Source organism: Pristiophorus japonicus, chromosome 1, assembly GCF_044704955.1.
Source record: "Pristiophorus japonicus isolate sPriJap1 chromosome 1, sPriJap1.hap1, whole genome shotgun sequence".
NCBI classification, from domain to species: Eukaryota; Metazoa; Chordata; class Chondrichthyes; family Pristiophoridae; genus Pristiophorus; species Pristiophorus japonicus.
Window position 1 is genome coordinate 365,462,664 of NC_091977.1, and position 21,519 is coordinate 365,484,182.

Below are 21,519 nucleotides of genomic sequence, written 5' to 3' on the forward strand. Positions count from 1 at the left end.
ACCACCTCACATTAAAGTAGGCAAAAATATTTGCATCTTGTCACAAAATCCGCCAATTAAATGAATCATAATAACCAGAATAATTTGATTAACCACTATTATTTGACTATCAGAATTTAAATCAAAAGAAATCTGATATAAATGCCCCTACATATATAACACAAAATTCATAATACAATCCATTATACAATTGCATTTTTCCATTTTCACTCATTGTCGGGATAAACTTCAATACACAATGCACATTGCTGGATGCCCACTTTTATAATGATGCATCAATGCACTGCATTGCATCTTTAAACAATGTGCTTGTGAAAATATATGCTTTTTTCAAATTATGTATCAGTATTAATAAAATGGTACAATCTGCAATATTATCATCACAGGTAGTCCCTCGGAATCGAGGAAGACTTGCTTCCACTCTTAAAATGTGATCTTCGGTGGCTGAGCAGTCCAATACGACAGTCACAGACTCTGCCACAGGTGGGACAGATAGTCATTGAGGGAAGGGATTGGTGGGATAGGTTTGCCGCACATTCTTTCTGCTACCTGCGCTTGATTTCTACATGCCCTCGTCGATGAGACTCGAGGTGCTCAGCGCACTCCTGGATGCACTGCCTCCACATAGAGTGGTCTTTGGCCAGGGACTCCCAGGTGTCAGTGGGGATGTCGCACTTTATCAGGCAGGCTTTGAGGGTGTCCTTGTAATGCTTCCACTGCCCACCTTTGGCTCATTTGCCGTGAAGGAGTTCCGAGTAGAGCACTTGCTTTGGGAGTCTCGCGTCTGGCATGCAAACTATGTGGCCTGCCCAGCAGAACTGATCAAGTGTGGTCAGTGCTTCGATGCTGGGGATTTTGACCTGGTCGAGGACACTAATGTTGGTGCATCTGTCCTCCCAGGGAATTGGTAGGATCTTGCGGAGACATTGTTGGTGGTATTTCTCCAGCGACTTGAGGTGTCTACTGTACATGGTCCATGTTTCTGAGCCATACAGGAGGGCGGGTATTACTACAGCCCTGTAGACCATGAGCTTTGTGGCAGTTTTGAGGGCCTGGTCTACAAATACTCTTTTCCTCAGACAGCCAAAGGCTGCACTGGCACACTGGAGGTGGTGTTGGATCTCGTCGTCAATATATTTCATTGATATATAAATGAAAGCAAGGCCCACACAAAATAAGAGGATTTTGTGATGGATGATTGCAGAAGCTCATCATCGACATCTCAACTTGCTCATCTGAGGTCGGCTTCAAACACATCTTTTACTGAAAATCTGAGCTGTATATAACAGATGACTTCTATTACCCAGAAACAAATCACACCTTAATAGTATAATGAATTTATCCTTAAGGCTTAAAAAAGCTTTTGAATCATAAAATGAAACAATAAAATTCATGAAATGAATGTAATTTAAATCAGCTTAATTTGATTAAAATTCGAACATTATCCAAATATGATGCTTATTGAGAACATAAGAACATAAGAATTAGGAACAGGAGTCGAACATTATGACCCTTTGAGCCTGCTTCACCATTCAATAAGATCATGGCTGATCTTCGAACACCAACTCCACTTTCCCGCCTAATCTCCATATCCTTTGATTCCCCTAGAGTCCAAAAATCTATTTAACTCAGCCTTGAATGTACTGAATGAATTAACTCTTTGGGATAGAGAATTCCAAAGATTCATAACCCCCTGAGTGAAGAAATTCCTTCTCATCTCAGTCTTAAATGGCCGACCCCTTATCTTGAGGCTATGCTCTCTCATTCTAAACTCTCCAGCCAGGGGGAAAAAACACTCAGCATCTACCCTGTCAATGCCCTTAAAAATCTTCTATGTTTCAATGAGATCACCTCTCATTCTTTTTAACTCCAATGATACAGGCTCAACAGGCTCAATCTTTCATTATAGGACAATCCTCTTATTCCAGGGTCAATCTAGTGAATATTCATTGCACTACCTCTTAGGCATGTATGTCCTTTCTCAGATAAGGAGACCAAAACTGTGCACAGTATTCCACATGAAGTCTCACCAAAGCCCTGTACATTTGTAGTAGGACTTCCTTACTCTTGTACACCAACGCCCTTAAACATATATACCCCTCAGAGGAGAAACTATTGTTTTGTGCTGATTTAAAAAAAAAATTCTTCATGGGATGTGGGCATCACTTTCAAGGCCAGCATTTATTGCCCATCCCTAATTGCCCTTGAGAGGGTGGTGGTGAACTCACCGAGAGCAGCGATGAGAGCGGACATGGTCAGGGACAGTGCAGAGCCAGGGAAATAAAGAGCCAAGGAGAGAGCCAAATTAAGGAGTGGCATCATAGGACAGCAGGTATGCGATTGGTTGGTGAGTATTACAGCTCCTTTGTTCTCTAGGTTGGGGAAGTGGATTAAATTCAGAACTGAGCGAGTATTAACTACTATAACTTCATTGAATTAATAACTTAAACTAAATTAACTAATTAAAACGAAAAATTTGAAGCAGAATTTTGGTCTCCATACCTATGGAAGGATATACTTGCCATAGAGCAGATGCAATAAAAGTTCACCAGACTGATTCCTGGGATGGAGGGATTGTCCTATGAGGAGAGATTGAGTAGACTAGGCCTATAATCTTTAAAGTTTAGAAGAATGAGATATGATCTCATTGAAACATACAAAATTCTTACAGGGCTTGACAGGGTAGATGCAGGTAGGATGTTTCCCCTGGCTGAGGAGTCTAGAACCAGGGGTCTCAGTCTCAGAATAAGGGGTCAGCCATTTAGGACCGAGATGAGGAGAAATTTCTTCTCTCAGAGGGTTTTGAATCTTTGGTATTCTCTTCCGCAGAGGGCTGTGGAAGCTCAGTCGTTGAGTATATTCAAGACAGAGATCGATAGATTTTTAGATATTAAGGGAATCAAGGGAATCAAGGGATATGGGGATAGTGCAGGCAAGTGGAGTTGAGGTAGAAGATCAGCCATTATCTTATTGAATGGCGGAGGACACTCGAGGGGGCAAATGGCCTACTCCTGCTCCAATTTCTTATGTTCTTATGTTCTTGAACTGCTGTAGTCCCTGTGGTGAAGCTACTCAAGGAGGGATTAAGGAGGGATTTCCAGGATTTTGATCCAGCGACATTGAAGGAATGGTGATATATTTCCAAGTCAGGATTGTGTGTGACTTGGAGGGGAAATTGGAGGTGATGGTGTTCCCATGTGCTTGCTGCCCTTTTCCTTCTAGGTGGTAGTGGTGCTGTCAAGAAGCCTTGTCAATTTGCTGCAGCGCATCTGGAAGATGGTACACATGGCATCCACTGTGCGCCGGTGGTGGAGGGATGAATGTTTAAGGTGGTAGATGAGGTGGCAATCAAGCTTTGTTCTGGATGGAATTCATGTGACTTAATCATTCCATTAAGATATATTCTAGAAAAGTGCAGGTGATCCACACCAGATTACCACCGAGTAAACATCTGCCCATTTATTGCACATGCTTTTCTATTTTTGGGGTAATAAAAGTAATACATTGTTTTGTATAGGTGTTAATATATTGAAGCGCACCTCAAAGGAGCAGGCTGGCCCCAAAGTAAGATTTCCACAAAGATCTTGTTAATCTCTGTGGTGGGAAATTCGGCTTTTCCAACGTGTAATTGAAATCAATGTAAGTTGATGGGGATTCACAGCAAAGAGCTGCTGTGATGTCAACAAGCTGTAAAAGCAGCCAATCAAAATGCAGAATTCTCACAGACAGTGAACCAGGAAGTGGGTAAGCTCCCTTAATTCAAAAGGCTAGAAATTGCACAGCGCCCCATTTGGGACGACAACAATTGAAGGAGCACAAAATTATCGCAGGCGGAAACAATTTGCTGCTCCCGGGAACTTCAGCTTTAGCGCTACCACTTCCCTTAGCGTGCTAAAATGTATGAGGGGGTAATAGTGGCAGAACTGTGAACAACATTCAGTGTAACACTGCTATCTGTACTGGCTCCTTCCCTCGCTTAAAGGGAAGGGCCAATGATGGGTTCAATCACTCCTCATGCGCTGTCTGTTGGGCCCGTGTTTCAGAGCATGAGTGGCGGCTGGAGTCACTGCGATCCACAAGACTGAGAACTTCATAGATAGCATGTTTCTAGAGGTGGCCACCTTGCAGCTTAAGCTTGTGCAGGCAGAGAGGAAGTGCATAACCACCAGACAGAAGAGGAGGACCAGGCAGTTAGTGCAGGAGTCCCCTGAGTGCATCTCACTCCAACCAGTATTCTGTTCTGAGTACTGGTGGGGGTGATGGTGCCTCTGGGGAATGCAGCCAGAGCCAAGTCCACAGCACCATGGGTTGTGGTAGGTGATTTGATTGTTAGGGGAGCAGACAGGCGTTTCTGCGGCCACAGACGTGATTACAGGATGGTATGTTGCCTCCCTGGTGCCAGGGTCAAGGCTGTCACTGAGCGGCTGCAGGGCATTTTGGATGGAGTGGGTGAACAGCCAAAGGTCATGGTTCATATTGATACCAATGACATAGGTAGAAAGAGGGATGAGGTCCTGCAGGCAGAGTATAGGGAGCTAGGAGTGAGATTAAAAAGTAGGACCTCAAAGGTAATAATCTCCGTGCTAGTGAGTACACAAATAGGAGTATAGGATAGATGAATGCGTGGTTGGAAGGATGGTGCAGGAGGGAGGGCTTTAGATTCCTGAGACATTGGGACCGTTTCAGGGGGAGGTGGGACCTATACAAGCCGGACGGTTTGCACCTCAACAGAGCCGGGACCAATATCCTCGCGATGAGGGGGGCGTTGCTAGTGCTTTTGGGGAGGGTTGAAACTAGCTTGGCAGGAGGATAGGAACCTGAGAATAGATTCAGTAGGGAGAGAAGCAAAGCTGGAATTGGAAAGCAGAAAAGTAGAAAGTGAATTTGGAAGACAGAGAAACCAAGGGCTAGAAAATAGATAATAAGGAAATTTGGCAGTGCTAAATGGTATATACTTCAATGCAAAGAGTTTACGGAATAAGGCAGATGAGCTGAGAGCACAGATAGACACTTGGGAGTATGATATTATAGCTACTGCTGAGACGTGGCTGTAAGAAGGGCAGGTATGGCAGCTCAACATTCCTGGTTACAGGGTTTTCAGATGGGATAGAGAGGGGGGGGTAAAAAAGGAGGGTGGGTCACAGTATTGATTAAATAAACAATTACAGCTGTGAGGAGGGATGATAAGTTGGAAGGATCGTCAAATGAGGCCATAATATTAGACGAGATGAACATTGTGAGAGAGGAAATATTAAGGGGCTTAGCTGGAACTGTATAAAACACTAATTCGGCCACAGCCAGAGTACTGCGTGCAGGAATGATGTGATTGCACTAGAGAGGGTACAGAGGAGTTTTACGAGGATGTTGGCTGGGCTGGAGAATTTTAGCTATGAGGAAGGACTGGATAGGCTGTGGTTGTTTTCTTTGGAACAGAGGAGGCTGAGGGGAACCTTTATTGAGATGTATAAAATTATAAGGGGCCGAGATAGAGTGGATAGGACAGACCTATTTCCCTTAGCAGAAGGGTCAGGAACCAGGGGGCATAGATTTAAAGTAATTGGGAAGAGGTTTAGATAGGAATTGAGGGGAAATGTCTTCACCCAGAAGGTGTTGGGGGTCTAGAACTCGCTGCCTGAAAGGATGGTAGAGGCAGAAACCCTCACCACATTTAAAAAGTATTGGGTGTGCACAAAGTACCATAACCTACAAGGCTACAGATCAAGAGCTGGAAAGTGGGATTAGGCTGGAAAGCTCTTTTCGGCCAGCACGGACACAATGGGCAAAATGGCCTTCTTCTATGCTGTAAATTTCTATGATTCTATGATTCTTTGTTGAATGTGATCCCGAGGGCTGGTTTCCATGAATGCAGTCCACGGTGGCACTGGCTGCCTCAGGGAAAATTTGGAGAGACGACCTCAAACAGGCACTCGGCCCCTTATTTTAGGACCTAATGCATGCTTCAGGCATGGATAAAGGATGCCTCTTGCTTGTCCTTAGCCAATATGGCAGGTGATGCACTTCTGGCCGGAAATGTGCATACACCTCCTTTATGCCATATTGGGGCCTTAGTAGTCGGAGTGGCGCTTGAAATGCAGGCACAGCGAAGATCAATTTCTTGGCCAATACCGTGGAATGGAATTTTCTATATTCTGAACTCGAACCTCCAAGCAACTGAAGATTATAAGAAGTTGAATAATGCTCTTAATATACCTTAAGTCTAAAATAGTTAGCTGAAATGATTTAAAGCTTTGTATTAAATATTAAAAATCAGTAATCAAATATTGAATAGCATTAAATATTAACCAGTGAACATTCTTAAATACTTATACATTAATAGTAATTGCTAGTCTTTATGCAATAATAATTTCCTAACATATTATGCATTAAACTATGAAGATTAAATTTTAAGATGCAAATTTTATCCACAAAATATAAAATGTTAAACATTCTAATAAAGTCCTGCAATATCATTTGGTTCCGCCCCATGCAGCATTGTCGGATGAAAACACCAGCAGCTATAGGAGACGTTCGTCGGGAGGCCGGGCGCTTTGAGGGCGATGCTTAAAGGCGAGGTGGCCGAGGTAAGTAAAAAAACTTTGCCAGTGCTGTCTTTGACTTTTTTTTCACTCTTTCTCCCCCACGATTGATCAGCCCGGCACTCTGCTGCAGTGCATTGGGCTGATCAGGCTGGATCACAGCTGCCATCGGTGTCCAGGTAAGTTGTTCTTTTGCAGAGCTTGCAGCGATGATCCTTCCCTTTCAGGGAGGGAAAGAGCCTTCCAACGTGGCAGCGCTGCATGGCCCATTGTGCAGTGCTGCACAATTACCGCCCCGCCTGCTGCCTCTTGCACTCCAGGAAGGAAGTGGAATCCTTGATTTCGGAATTTTTTTAAAGATAGAAACCATTAGCACCTGGCGCAAATTTTTACAACTTTTAAAAGATGCCGCCCCAAACATCGGGCTCCCGAATTTCTTCCCCTTTGACTCTAAGCAATTACCCTTCAGATTTACAGGGGGAAGCATTTGGGGCTGGATCTTCGGCTTTTCTGTTTTCGGGGCGATAATGGCGGCGGAGCAGGGAACTTAGCATCTGGGAATAGTTTGCGCTATAATATTGAAGTTTGGGCATCTGGACCCTGCATCAGGGGGCGCAGCGCAAGGAAGGGAAACTCCCAAGCTAAAGAGCCGGGCCAAGAGCACCCCGAGAGAGGCTTGGTGGTGGTGCGGGGGGGAGGGAGGGGAACTAAAAAAAACCACAAAAACTTTCCTAAAACATTTCCCACACCAGCACAATACAAATCGCACAGAAATATAAAACATAAAACACTCGCACTGACATTTGGAGTACAATACCTCCCTCTCCGCCGCCGGCTTTGTGGGACCACTCTGATTTTCCAGGCGGTCATTGTGGGCGCACTTCTAGGTGGACAGGTTGGGCAAGACTCAAAACTCACGCAGGTGTTGCAACCAGGGGCGTTACACACCCGGTACAGCTCTTCCTGGCAAAACCCGACCGGAGGATTGAACCGGGAGCTGGAGACCTCATCGCTGCCTTTCATGCCACTCTGGGGCCAAATCCTGACTGCAAAAGACCAGAAAATCCAGCCCTTGGTATCTTAGCGCCTCCTGTTAGCGGCAGTAGATGATGGTTTCGGAGCGCTAGAGCATTATTGCCAGGACGAGGCAAATCCAACGGCGCACGCCAAATCCAGCTCCCCATAGTGCCGCCGCTAACAGTTATCACCGGGAGCCTCAATGTTAGATGGATCATGTCGTCAATGACTGCACAATGCTCACTTAGTGCCCGATCTATGAAATTGATTGTTGCCACCTACCGGGAAAGGTAGCATAGTGGTTATGTAACTGGACTAGCAATTCACAGTAATCTAATGGCCTGGGCTAACGATCCAGAGATGTCCGTTCAAATCCCACCACAGCAGCTACGGAATTTAAATTCAGTTAATTAAATAAATCTGGAATAAAAAGCTAGTATCAGTAATGGTGACTATGAAACTATTGCACTGTCGTAAAAATTCATGTGGTTCACGTCCTTTAGGGAAGGATATCTGCCATTCTTATCTGGTCTGGCCTATATGTGACTCCAGACCCACAGCAATGTGGTTGACTCTTAACTGCCCTCAGAAATAGATGAGCAAGCCACTCAGTTGTAAAAAACTGCTACGAAAAACAATAAGAATAAAACCGGATGGACCACCCAACATTGACCTTAGCACTGACTACAGACATGGCAATGGCACACCCAGCCCAGTCAAACCTGCAAAGCCCTCCTCACCAACATCTGGGAACTTGTGATTGGGAGAGCTGTCCCACAGACTAGTCAAGCAACAGCCTGACATAATCGTACTCACAGAATCATACCTTTCCGCTAATGTCCCAAACTCCTCCATCACCATCCCTGGTCATGTTTTGTCCCACCGGCAGGACAGACCCAGTAGGGCTGGTGGCACAATGGTATATAGTCTGGAGGGAGTGGCCCTGGGAGTCCCCAACATTGACTGCTGGCACCATGAATTCTCATGGCTTTAGGTCAAGCATGGGCCAGAAAACCTCCTGCTCTTACCGCCTCCACCCTCCATCAGCTGATAAATCAGTACTCCTCCATATTGAACATCACTTGGAAGAAGTACTGAGAGTAGCAATGGCACAGAATGTACTCTGCGTGGAGGACTTCAATTCCATCACCAAGAGTGGCTCGGGAGCACTACTACTGACCGAACTGGCCGAGTCCTGAAGGACACAGCTGCCAGACTGGGCCTGCAGTTTGTGGTGAGAGAACCAACACGACAGAAAAACCTACTGATCTTGTCCTCACCAATCTACCTGTCACAGATGCACCTGAGCTGAATGGGTTGTCATAAGAAGAAAGGTTGAGCAGGTTGGGCCTATACTCCTTGGCATTTAGAAGAATGCGAGGTGATCTTATTGAAATATATAAGATTCTGAGGGGGCTTGACACGATAGATGCAGAGGGGATGTTTCCCCTCATGCTGGAATCTAGAACTCGGGGGCACAGTTACAGAATAAGGAGTTGCCCATTTAAAACAGAAATGAGGAGGAATTTCTTCTCTCAGAGGGTCATGAACCTTTGGAATTCTCTACCCCCAGAGAGCTGTGGAGGCTGGGTCTTTGACTATATTTAAGGCGGAGATAGACAGATTTTTGAATGATAAAGGAGTCAAGCGTTATGAGTAGCGGGAGGGGAAGTGGAGTTGAGACAAGGATCAGATCAGCCATGATCTTATTGAATGGTGGAGCAAGCTCAAGGAGCCAAATTGCCTACTCCTGCTCCTATTTATTATGTATCTGTCCATGACAGCATTGGTATCAGTGGAGATCAAGTCCTGTCTTCACACTGAGGACACCCTCCATTGTGCTGTTTGGTACTACCACCATGCTATATGGGATAGATTCAGAATAGATCTAGCTGCTCAAAACTGGACACCCATGAGGCACTGTGGGCCATCAGCAGCAGCAGGATTGTATTACATGACAGTCTGTAACCACACAGCCCAGCATATCCCTCAATCTACCATTACCATCAAGCCAGGGGACCAACCCTGGTTCAATGAAGAGTGCAGAAACACATGCCAGGAGCAGCACGAGGTGTACCTATAAATGAGGTTCCAACGTGGGGACGTTGCAACACAGAACATGCATGTTAAAAAGTGGAAGTAGCATGCTATAGACAGGGTTAAGCGATTCTACAATCAACAAATCAGATCAAAGCTCTGCAATCCTGCCACATCCAGTGGTGAATGGTGGTGGACAATTAAACATCTAATGGGAGGAGGAGGAGGCACCATGAATATTCCCATCGTCACTGATGGTGGAGCCCAGTACGGGAGTGCAAAAGACAAGGCTGAAGCATTTACAACCATCTTCAGTCAACAGTGCTGAGTGAATGATCCATAACGGCCTCCTACTGTGGTCCCCACCATCACAGAAGCCAATTTTCAGTCAATTTGATTCACTCCACGTGATATCAGCCCCATTGAATACAGTAATGGCTATGGGCCCCAACAACATCCCAGCTGTTGTGCTGAAGACTTGTGGTCTAAAATTAACCAGGCCTCCAGTCAAGCTTTTCCAGAACAGCAACAACACTGGCATCTAACAGACAATGTGGAGAACTGCCCAGGTATGTCCTCTCCACAAAAAGCAGGACAAATCCAATCCAGCCAATTACTGCCCCATCAGCCTACTCTCAATCATCAGCAAAGTGATCGAAGGTGTCATTGACAATGCTATCAAGCAGCACTTCCTCACCAATATGCAGCTCACTGATGTCCAGTTTGGTTCCACCAGGACCACTCAGCTCCAGACCTCATTACAGCCTTGGTCAAAACATGGACAAAAGAGCTAAATTCCAGAGGTGAGGTGAGAATGGCTGCCCTTGATATCAAGGCAGCATTTGACCAATTGTGGTATCAAGGAGCCCTCGTAAAACTGAAGTCAATGGGAATCAGGGTGAACACTCTCCACTGGCTGGAGCCATACCTATCACAAAGGAAGGGGATTGTGGTGGTTGGAGTTCAATCATCTCAGCCCCAGGATATTGCGGCAGGAGTTCCTCAGGGCAGTATCCTAGGCCCAACCATCTTCAGCTGCTTCATCAATGACCTTCCCTGCATCATAAGGTCAGAAATGGGGATGTTCACTGATGACTGCACAATGTTCAGTGCCATTCGCAAGTCCTCAGCAATCCATGGAGCAATCCATGCCCGCATGCAGCAAGAGCTGGACGACATTCAGGCTTGGGCTGATAAGTGGCAAGTAACATTCGGGCTACACAATTGCCAGGCAATGACTATCTCCAACAAGCGAGAGTCTAACTATTGTCATTCAATAACATTACCATTGCCGAATCCCCCATCATCAATATCCTGGGCTCACCATTGACCAGAAACATAACTGGTATAGCTACATAAATATGGTAGCAACAAGAGCAGGTCAGAAGCTGGGTACTCTGATGCATGTCTCACCTCCACCATCTACAATGCTAAAGTGATGAATGCTCTCCACTTGCCTTGATGAATGCAACTCCAACTAAATTCGAGACGCTCTACACCATCTAGGACAAAGCAGCCCACTTGATTGGCATCCCATCCACTACCTTAAACATTCACTCCCTCCACCTCTGGTGTACTGTATCTACACGGCAGCAACTCGCCAAAGCTTCTTCAGCAGCATCTTGCAAACCTGCAACCTCTACCACCTAGAAGGACAAGGACAACAGATACATGGGAACACCACCGCCTTCAATTTCCCCTCCAAGTCACACACCATCCTGAGTATAAGTATATCACCATTCCTTCCTCGTCGCTGGGTCAAAATCCTGGAACTCCCTTCCGAACAGCACTGTGGGAGTACTTTCACCACACGTACTGCAGCAGTTCGAGAAGGTGGTTCACCATCACCTTTTCAAGGGAAATTAGGGATGGGCAATAAAAGCATTTCCTTCCCCATCACCAGAGAGTAACAGAACAAGCGTGTATGTGGCTTTGCCAGGATAGCAGGATTCCCCATGGTGCAGGGCACTATTGACTGCACCCACATGGCTTTGCAGGCACCGCATAACAATCCTGAGATCTTCCGTAACCATAAAGGTTACTATTCACTTAATGTGCAGTTGGTGTATGACCACAGACAACAAATCTTCAATGTCAATGCCCGTTATCCTGGCAACTGCCATAATGCCATCATCCTGCGCCAGACCAGTGTGATAGCACTGTTCCAGCAATCATATCAAGCTCACGGCTGGCTGGTCGGATACAAAGGCTATCCGCTTTCCTCCGGGATCATGACTACCGTCCGCAACCCCAAAACTCCTGCTCAGCAGGAACATCATCAAACAAACCATCAGCCTTTTGAAGCAACAATTCTACTGCCTTGACCGCTCGGGAGGAGCCCCCCAATACTCGGCTGAGTGGGTGCCAAATTCATGATGGTCTGCTGCTTTCTCCACAACTTGGCTATCATGAGGCCCTGCCTTTGCCACCAGGGGTTGCAGAAGCACCTCAGGAGGAGGAAGAGGGAGAGGAGGAGGAGGACGAGGAGGAAAAGGAAGATGATGATGATGATGAGAAGGAGGAAGAGGAGGAACAGGTGTGAGGGAGGAGGCAGCCACTTAATCGGCCTTCCAGAAGGGCGGTCCATGATCGCTTCGTCAGACTGCGGTTCGAATTAATTAAGCCACAGGTCCCCATTGCTCACCACTTCCCCATCTTTCCATCCCTGTCACAGGCCATATCACAGCACAATGAGACACACCACATAAGAATCCAAACTGAATTAATTAATCTATCAAAAACAAGTGAACGCATCTTTACAACAAAAATATTAACAACTCACCCTTGTGCACTCCCTTAGTGCCTCTCGTTACTGTGCGTTTGCCTACGTTAGTCTCCTATGAAGTGTTGGCCCAGTGGCTGCAGCAGGGCTGGTGGAAGACTGCTGAGTGTCCATGTAGGAGATTTCAGATGGCCTTGCAGGACATCGTCGACCAGCCCTGGGTCTGGATGGCCCGGCTGTAGACTGCATCACCTCAGTATGGGCGGCTGCCACCTGGGCTTGCAGGATGACAGGCAGTGACAAGGGCTATGGCAGAGTAGCAGTGATGGGAGCAAAAATGCGGTCATCCTGAGAGAGGACAGCATGCTCCTACTCCACTGACCCACTGCCTCTCCCCCAGGGCAGCACCTCAGCATTCCCAGCAATCTGTTGGAGCACAGATTGCTGGCCTGTTCCGAAACTGCGAAAGCCCCGGTCGACAGTGGTAGACCCAGCCACAATGGCAGCAGTCAGAGCTTGCGTGTCATCAAGCTGAGACGGCATGAGAGCGGTCTAAAATTGGATGCCATCAAGCATAGACTGCATTACAGCACTAAGATATCGTGTCACTTCCTGTACTGCAATACAAGCTGCCAGATCGCCCATCACACGCACCACTAGATCTGGACCGCCATCGTCTCTCTGGGAGCCCACCATCCTTTGCAGACTGGAAATGGTGGGCTCCATGGTGTGCTCAGGGCTCTGTGCAATGTTGGAGGCAGACTGCTCCATGATCCTAGTCATAGATGAAAGGCTCTCGGGCACACATGCCATTGCATGTCATCTCAGTGTGCATGCCCATCACACTTCTAAACGCCTCCCCATCGAGGTCCTCATCTGAGTCTTGTGCAGCAGTACTCGTGCGTGAATTCTCCCTCCAGGGAGATGGCCACATAACTACTCTTTTCCCCTGACCTTGCTGCAGCCAACTCGTCCTTGGTGCCTCACCCTTTGCAGACCCCGCTACTATACTAGCCTCTAAAGAATGCGTAGAGCCAGTATCTGACCTGGTTCCTGCAGTTGAGAGATGTAATGGTGCAGTGTGTTCTTCCTACTTCTCTTCTCCCACCTCACTCTCTCTGGTGCTCTCAGGGACAGGTTGCTTCAGTGCTTGCTCAGTATCTGAAAGCGTACAGGCACAAGAGTTGGGTTAAGGTGATGGGAGGGGGACAGGAAGGGAGAAAAGCATGCATACAGCAAAACGCTTGTGGGTGAGGGGGAAGTGGAATGTGAGAAGATGGAGTAGGAATGAACATACCGTTGTTGTCCCCCAAGTGTTCAACATCACCGCTGGCCATGGCGCCAACCGCCTGGCGTGTGGAGTTTTGGGCAGTGTGTGAAGACTGTGATTCAGATGGTGGTATGTAGCATTTGTTGAAGCATTCACTGATCCTGACCACCCAAGTGAGATTGTTCAATTTCTTCCTGCACTGCGTGTGGGTCCTGGAGACCACAGTGCTGCCCGAGACATGCTGCGCTACCTCCATCCACATGGTACGGAAGACTTGTGGTGAGGGCCTCCTGCCATTTGTCGGGTAGAGCACCACCCTCCATCTCTCTACATCAATACCTATAATTCTTGATCACTGAATCTGCAGGCTCTCTCCCTGGGGTGTGGATCTGCCATGAGTAGACCACTAAAGAACACGTAGTGCCAGCATCTGAGCTGGTGTTTGCCGGTAACAGATGCAATGACGCAGTGTCTTCTTCCTCCTCCTCTGCTCCCGCCTCGCTCCATACCATGCCCTCAGGGATAGGCTGCTCAGGTGCTTTCTCATTATCTGACAGCATAAATTTAAGATGGCGGAAGGGTGCATAAAGGGAGAAATGCATGCATTCAGCATGATTAGCTAGAAAGTGTGAAACGCTTGCAGGGTGAGGGGAAAGTGGGTTGTGAGAAGAAGGAGTAAGGATGAACATACCGTTGTTGTCCCCATCATAGGCAGTCCCTCGAAACATGGATGACTTGCTTCCACGCCAAAAAAGGATAAGTTCACAGGTGTTCCAATGAAGGACCTAAAATTCCAGGTCCTGAACTACATGCTGGAAGATGCCTGTGCGTGGATTTTTTTAACGTGAGGTGACTGTTGCACACCAGCCACCATAAGGGCTTATCAGAGCTTATCTTGATCCAGTGGCAAGGATTACCCAAAACGACTGGTGTAGGATTGCAAAATTTGTGGGAAAACCCCCAAGTGTTTGGACTCATTGGAAAGGGAATTTAATTTGGAACTATCAACCAGAAAGTTTGGGATCCTGAAGTGCACATAGAAGAAACTATGAGTTTTATCAAATTTGGGATTTTTACAATACAGATTGGGTCTGTGTGGGAAGGGTTGAAAACTAAAGGATAACTATCCTTCAAAAGAAACCAGTTTTGGGTATTGAAGCTGTCTGGTGTATCGAAGCTAAACACATTGTCTGGGGAATTGTGTAAACGTGAAAACCCTTATCCCCGGGAGACATTAACATAGCAACAATCAACCCAGAAATAGCCAGCCATCACTCTGAGCATCCAGCACATGCATAATGTTAATGGACCATCCAACCCGCATGGAAACCCAGGCCAAGATAGACATTATAAATACCAAAGCTAATTTTTTCCGATCGAGAAACAAATTCAAAAGATCAGCACATCCGAGACAGGTTATCCATAATGGGCCCACCAAAATATGACAAAGAGATATTGAGCCCGCTAAAATTAAAACAAAGAATCAGGGCTGATTTGACGTGTAGATTAGAACGGCTCCAAAAGTATAACTGGGGCCTGTTTTTTTTAACGAAAGAGCGAGCAGGCATTCATCTGCCGAAAGAAAAAGAAGGAAGAACATCATCATGGCAGAAAGCAGCTCACAGTAACTTCAGACATTGCCATCGTGGCAACAACTGACCACAGGCAACGTGGTACCATCGAAAGCACCGCAATCGACCAATTCCGAAACAAAAACTCCTCAAGAAGAAACCAAAAATTCAAAAGTTTCCATTCTACAATGTAGTCCTAGCTACCAACAGGTGAAACATTACCTAAAAAGACTTTAAAACCTATTTCTGACGGAAGAAAGTGGGTACTCATCCCATAAGTCCAATACTTGCCCTACCGCATCAGTGGACACCACCCAACTAAAGACAATGCAGTCAGAAGTCCTCTACGACGTTTGGGGTATGCCAAGCAGAAAGTAGAAACCCAGCGAACCCCGAAATCGCGAACCACCGCCAACGGATAATAAAGGATTGGTGAGCATAATCCCTATTTACCCTGGAGTTTAACCTAGTCAGAGTTAGGCATTGTGAGGTGGAAGGTTTAGTATTTTCTGTAACTCCTTTTGAATGTGTGGTGAAGTGTTTTTATTCTAGTTATTTCAAGCTTGACATTGTACTTTTCTTGTCTATAATAAAATCGAAGTTCTTTGCAGCAAAACAGCTGTCTCTTGCACTTTGTCATTTACCCCAAAATAAATCCAAAGTCCAGAACCCAGGAGTGGGAGTGATTCGAACCGCTCAGAAGGTCAGAGTGAACCTGACCCCACACACCACCCGCAACAGAATGGCGACCATGGCAGGACTTTGGTATTAGGGATGTGATGCAGAGAGTGCTGTGTTGGAAGAAAGAACTAAGATGGAAGAGAGGATTTCCTCCAATGTGTACAAGAAAATGAATGTCACTAAACAATGGGTGCTTGGTCTTTTGCGCGCTGAGCGTCCGGGAGACGCTGCAGCCCAGTGGACAGCAAGCAAGGACCATAAAGAATCGGTAGAAAAGGCAATTTGGTTGGTCTGTCTACAGCAACAGGTCCAACTCTTAGACAAGAACATTGAGTCACTGCAGGCAGAACTATGGGAAGGTTCAGAGACATCACATAAAAGGACTATGGTAGGAGAAAGGTTATGGGGAGAACTCCGTAAGCTGAAGCATGGAAAGGCGTAACTAATGGAGAGGTTCAAGAACAGCCAGGACTATTTTCAGTGTTAGGTTACCGAGGTTAGGAATAATGAAAAGATATTTCGGGAGGAAAACACTCGCCTTACCCTTCAAGTAAAAGAGCTGGAGGAGAAGTTAAGAGACATACAGGCAGCTTACAAAGTAGCTAGCACTAATGGGTTTGAGTCAGGAGACCACGGTCCTTGCCAGCAACAAATCAAGAGTTTAACCCTTGCTCTGTCCAAGGCCAAAGGCATGGTATGGCTAATAAACCCTCTACTGGAAAAGATCATGGCAGCTGTAGGGAAGGAAGGGAAGGTCTATATACACAAAGTGAAGGCACACTCAACCACTGAACCCTGTAGCAAGGGAAACCAGCAGGCTAACATGTTGACCAAGTAAGGTGCCCATATGGGCAAGCTCTGGGATCTGTACAACCCAGGCCCCATCGCAGCAGTCAGAGGCAGGATGGGTCGGCAGGGAGGGCAGGGGTAGCATTGCCCTCGGACCTGAAAATGGTTCAGACTCAAGACTCCGTCCTCAAAACTGTCCTGAACACGCTAGCTAAAGGGGAAAAGGTAGACGGCCCCTACGGCACCACAGCGATTGTCATTAAAGAAGGTATGCTGTTTAGGGGAAGCAATGGGTGGTACCGCAACAACACCGGAGAGAATTCCTCCAGCTGGCCCACGAGGGTCCAGGAGCAGGACAACCCTGAACTGAAACCACCTGGCAATGGGTGGAACAGACAGGGTGGTGGCCAGAACTCAGGGAAGGTGTCCACGAGTTCTGCGCCAGCTGTCTGATGTGCGCTGCCAATAAACCTGACCCCCAGAAATGGAAAGTGGCTATGGAACATATCAGGAGGGAAGAGGGACCCTAGCAGTCGATCCAGGTCGATTACATCGTGCCCCTACCCACTGCCCAGGGAGGCTACAAGTAGTGTTGTTGGACGTGTTCACAAAATGGGTAGAAGCCTTCCCATGCTGAACAGCCACTGCATTGGGACAGCTAGGATCCTGGTCAGTGAGGTGTTCTCCCGATGGGGACTACCCCAGTATGTGGAGTCCAACCAAGGGAGTCATTTCACCGGGCAGGTGATGCAGGAGACCCTTAAGGTGCTTGGCATCGAGGGGAAATGGCATATTGCCCACAACTCACAGTCATCTGGGCCTGTGGAGCGTTTGAACTGCACTATTAAAGAAAAGTTACGTAAGGAGACGGGGGCCTCACCCAAGAAGTGGGTAGATGTCCTACCACTGGTCCTTATGGGGATCCAGGCCAGCCAATCAAAGAGCATGGGGTACTCCCCGTACGAGCTCATGACTGGCAGAGCCATGCGAACCCCTACCCAAGTACTAACCCCGGTGCTCACGGAAGGTCAGCTCAGGGAAGCGAACCGGGACAGTTTTGTCAGGAATCTGTTTGAACACCTTTAGCAGATACACTGGCAGGCTGCTAACAATATGTGAAAATAGCATCGGAGCAACTGAATGCTGCTAGAACCCAGCAAGCACCATGAATGGGAGGTAAGGGACCAGGCCATGCGAAGGAACTACGCTCGAGTTTAGGTTTTTGAAACACTGTAAATGGGGCCATACCACATTGTCGACAAGGCAAGGTCCATGGTCTTTGCTGTAAAGATGCCCCGCCATACAAAGTGGTTCCACATAAACCAGTGCAAACTTTTCAACCCCGAAATAGCAGCTAAGCGTGGGGGGACCAGCCGCAAAGAGGTAGCTAAGATCAGGGACCAGCCTGCGAGCAAGGACACCAGCCGGTAGTCTTGGGCGACGAGGGACCCCCGGAAGAGATAGTGGTGGAACAGCCACCAAATGAGAGTCCCCAGCCTACAGCCCTCGGCTATGCAGAACCCACCGGTAATGAAATAAACCTCGCAGCCAACCCTAAAGGGGCGGTGTGCTGTAGCACAGGAGGGGATGTTCCCCCGATAGTGTGGGACTCAGACCCACCTCCGGTCAGGACACTCCGAGTCCTGTGGTACAGGCCGACCTACTACCGGCCCCGCTGTAAACCCAGAGGCCAGAGAAGAAAGGAGAAGAATAGGAGTTAACCTGGCCACCCGGAGACGGGTGGCAGATGTACATAATTAAGAATCGAGTGTAGCTTAGGGTTATGAGTGTAAGGTTTTTTTTTATTTATTAGAGTCACCACGACCTAATGAAGTGTGATTTCAGGTCACCACGACCGAAAGAAGCCACGCGTATGGAAGTAGTGAAACGAGTAAAATAAGATAAAAGCATTTTTACAAATATGTAATGAAGGAGCTCCGGACGACAGCCGGTGCCCAATTAGTGACATAGGCCTGGTGGTATTTGGAGGAGAATGTGTAAGAGCCCAATTGGGGGGTAGGAAAAGAACCCACCTGTGCAGCTGTTAGAAGAGGCACAAACCGGGTAGAATCCGGGAGTATGAATAATGCAGCAGTACAGCTATTAAAGGAAAGACTAGCAATAGTTTCTAGGGGAAAGGAAAATACCCAATCTTGTAGGCAGTAAAAGAAGCACTACACGAATTATAAGAATAAGATGAGACAAAAGTTGAATAGAGACATCAGTTCCTCTGGGAACTGGAAGAGACAGGTAGTTGATTAAAGATTTTATTGAGTTTTCCGAGAAGAAATGAGTCCAAATTGGAACTCGATCACCTTTTGTCAAGACAGAGAGCTTTGCTCAGGGCTGGACAATCTGTTTTATGTGCCCCTACAGGACAGAGAACAACATGATAAGGATCCTGTTCCTGCTCGCCTTGATAAGGATGAGCAGCAGCGGTCGATGAGACATGGAAGAATCCCTCATCTATGGGTGCTCGGGAGGAAGAGCACCGATCGTGACTGCAGGGGGTAGCACTCAGGGTGTGGAAGAGCTCGCTGTTTATGCCCACGAGGGGAGGTGGCCAGGGAGGCTGGGGTCTAATTCCACCCGCTACTCCAGCCAGGAAGGGTTTACCTATGGGGAGGCTTCCGTTCCATGCCCCAGGATACGGGTCGTTGCTGCACGGGTCAGCGTTATGGAGGGAAAACGTGTGTGTTTGACTTGTAAAGGGCAGATTCCCCAGGGTAGATGGTGGTGGCTTAGGAAGCTGAGCAAGGATGCAGGGGACCAGGAATCTGACTGGGAAAGACTCGGTAACGATAGTACCATACCATCATGGGGACACGGGGAGGAGTGAAGGTGTGTTGGAACAAGTGGTGGGAATCTGAACAGGGAATTTACGTCTGCAGGTGGGGGTCAGAGAAGATCTGGCCTCATGCATATCAATCGCCTTCGCCAGGCAATGGGAAGATGATGGGGTGGTATTCCAGCCTACACGGGTATGCGGTCCCACACTCCCCACTCCCAATTAACGCCACCGAACTTATAGCACGCATTAAGAAACCCCTGCCCACGACCCCGCCAATGCAAACAATAATCGAGAGGTGTCCTACCACCACCAAGGGACCAGGGAACGGATTAGTATTGGTACCGACCGAAAAGGTGTTATACCAGGGGATACACGACGCAGTAGCTTCAGTTATTTTAAACCTGACCGAGGTGCACGTACCTGCGTGGTGTTCGAAGGAAACAGAACAGCTATACCAGGCCCTACTCAGAGAAATATTCAAGAAATTTTATGAGTTAGACTTTAGCAATGTAGACAAAGCAGATCTGCACACTCTATATGCTAGGAACACCATGGGCAACGGGAGACCAAGAAGGGGAACCTTGAATGACATTTTTACTGCATATAATACAGGATCCTCTGTGATAAATAGCCTAGACGATATGGAACTGCAAACGCAGATACATGGTCAAAAGAACCAACTGAGAAAGATCCAAAAAGAGGAAAACACAGCAGCAGGCTCAGAGCTACATGAGGACCAGGCTATGACGGTCCATTTAAAAGAATTCGTGGCTAAGCTGGAAAAACATACACAAACAGTGAATGCACTCATACGGGAGGATAGGAATGCTTCAGACCAGGCACAGAATGAGGTATGTGTGCTGTATGGGGCATGGTTGTTGGGTGAGGGCCACAACAACCTGGAGGATTTAAAACAAGGTTTTGTACCCTCCTGGATCAGCAACAAGCACCTCGCAGCCCTCCACCCATATAGTAATTCACTAAGCCCGTGCCAGCTCCGTCTAGCTTCTGAAGTCTACCCTGTCCCAATAGATTACGGGTGTTCTAATCACACCATTATGGGGATAGTACTTAGGATGCTGGTCATAGGTGGGACAGCCCGACCCGCACTGGTGTACAGGGTGGAGAACATTGGGGTCATTCAAGGAGGTGCACACGTTCGTTTCACAGCGGTCCCACCATATGTCATGAAGTGGGAGCATGCTATGACAGGTACTGACCTCTCCGGGTGCCGGAGCCAGGATGCACACATAATATTGTGTCCCCAACAGTTGAATGCCTATTCTAAATCACAGTGTGGGTTTAAAGCTGCTGGCGCACAGCCTATTAACTGCACCATGGAGATAATGGCACAAGACCAGGTCCCTCCACAGGTAACATACATAGGGGGTGGGACATATTGTGTCACCACCAGTGCGCCCCACTACCAACATGGACAACACTCCTGGTGTCCAGTGAGTGACAGCAGTTTTTGCTTTAAACCCGAAGCAGAAGTTCAAGTGGCCCAGGAACGTATTGTCCCCATTCTCGAACCCTCCACTGTTCACCTCACTGTGAGAGAAAACATCACCAACCTGCAAGATTATGTTATAGATTTTGGCTATGAAATTCCCCCTCTACGCGAACATCTTACCACTCTGCTAGAAGCTATAGTAATCTCACAAAAACATTTCTACACTCTGGAACAGAAAACAATTGAGATAGGGAGAAAAATTCTAGAGATCACAATTCCACCTTGGTGGGACATTTTCAGAAATATAGAAGTTCCTGCCAAGATCAGAATAGCTTCCCACGTTCTGGTTGTATGTCAACTCACGATTATTCTTTACTTATGGTGTCTCACTTGTCGAGTGAAACACAGAAGCCGTCAGGTCAGGCACCAAAGGTAGCTGTACGCTCCCTGGCCAAACTTGGGGATCGCACAGGGAGGGGTAACATCATACAACCATGTTTAATTTGTTTTAATTTTCACCTGCTGTAAAAACGCAGAGGTCGAGTGTTGTAAGAATGTTACTTAAAAAGTGTTTGACTATGTACCTTTGTTTTCTGTAAAATCGGAGTTTTAGAGGGGCGTCGGACCTCTACTATGCTGTAACAGAATTGGA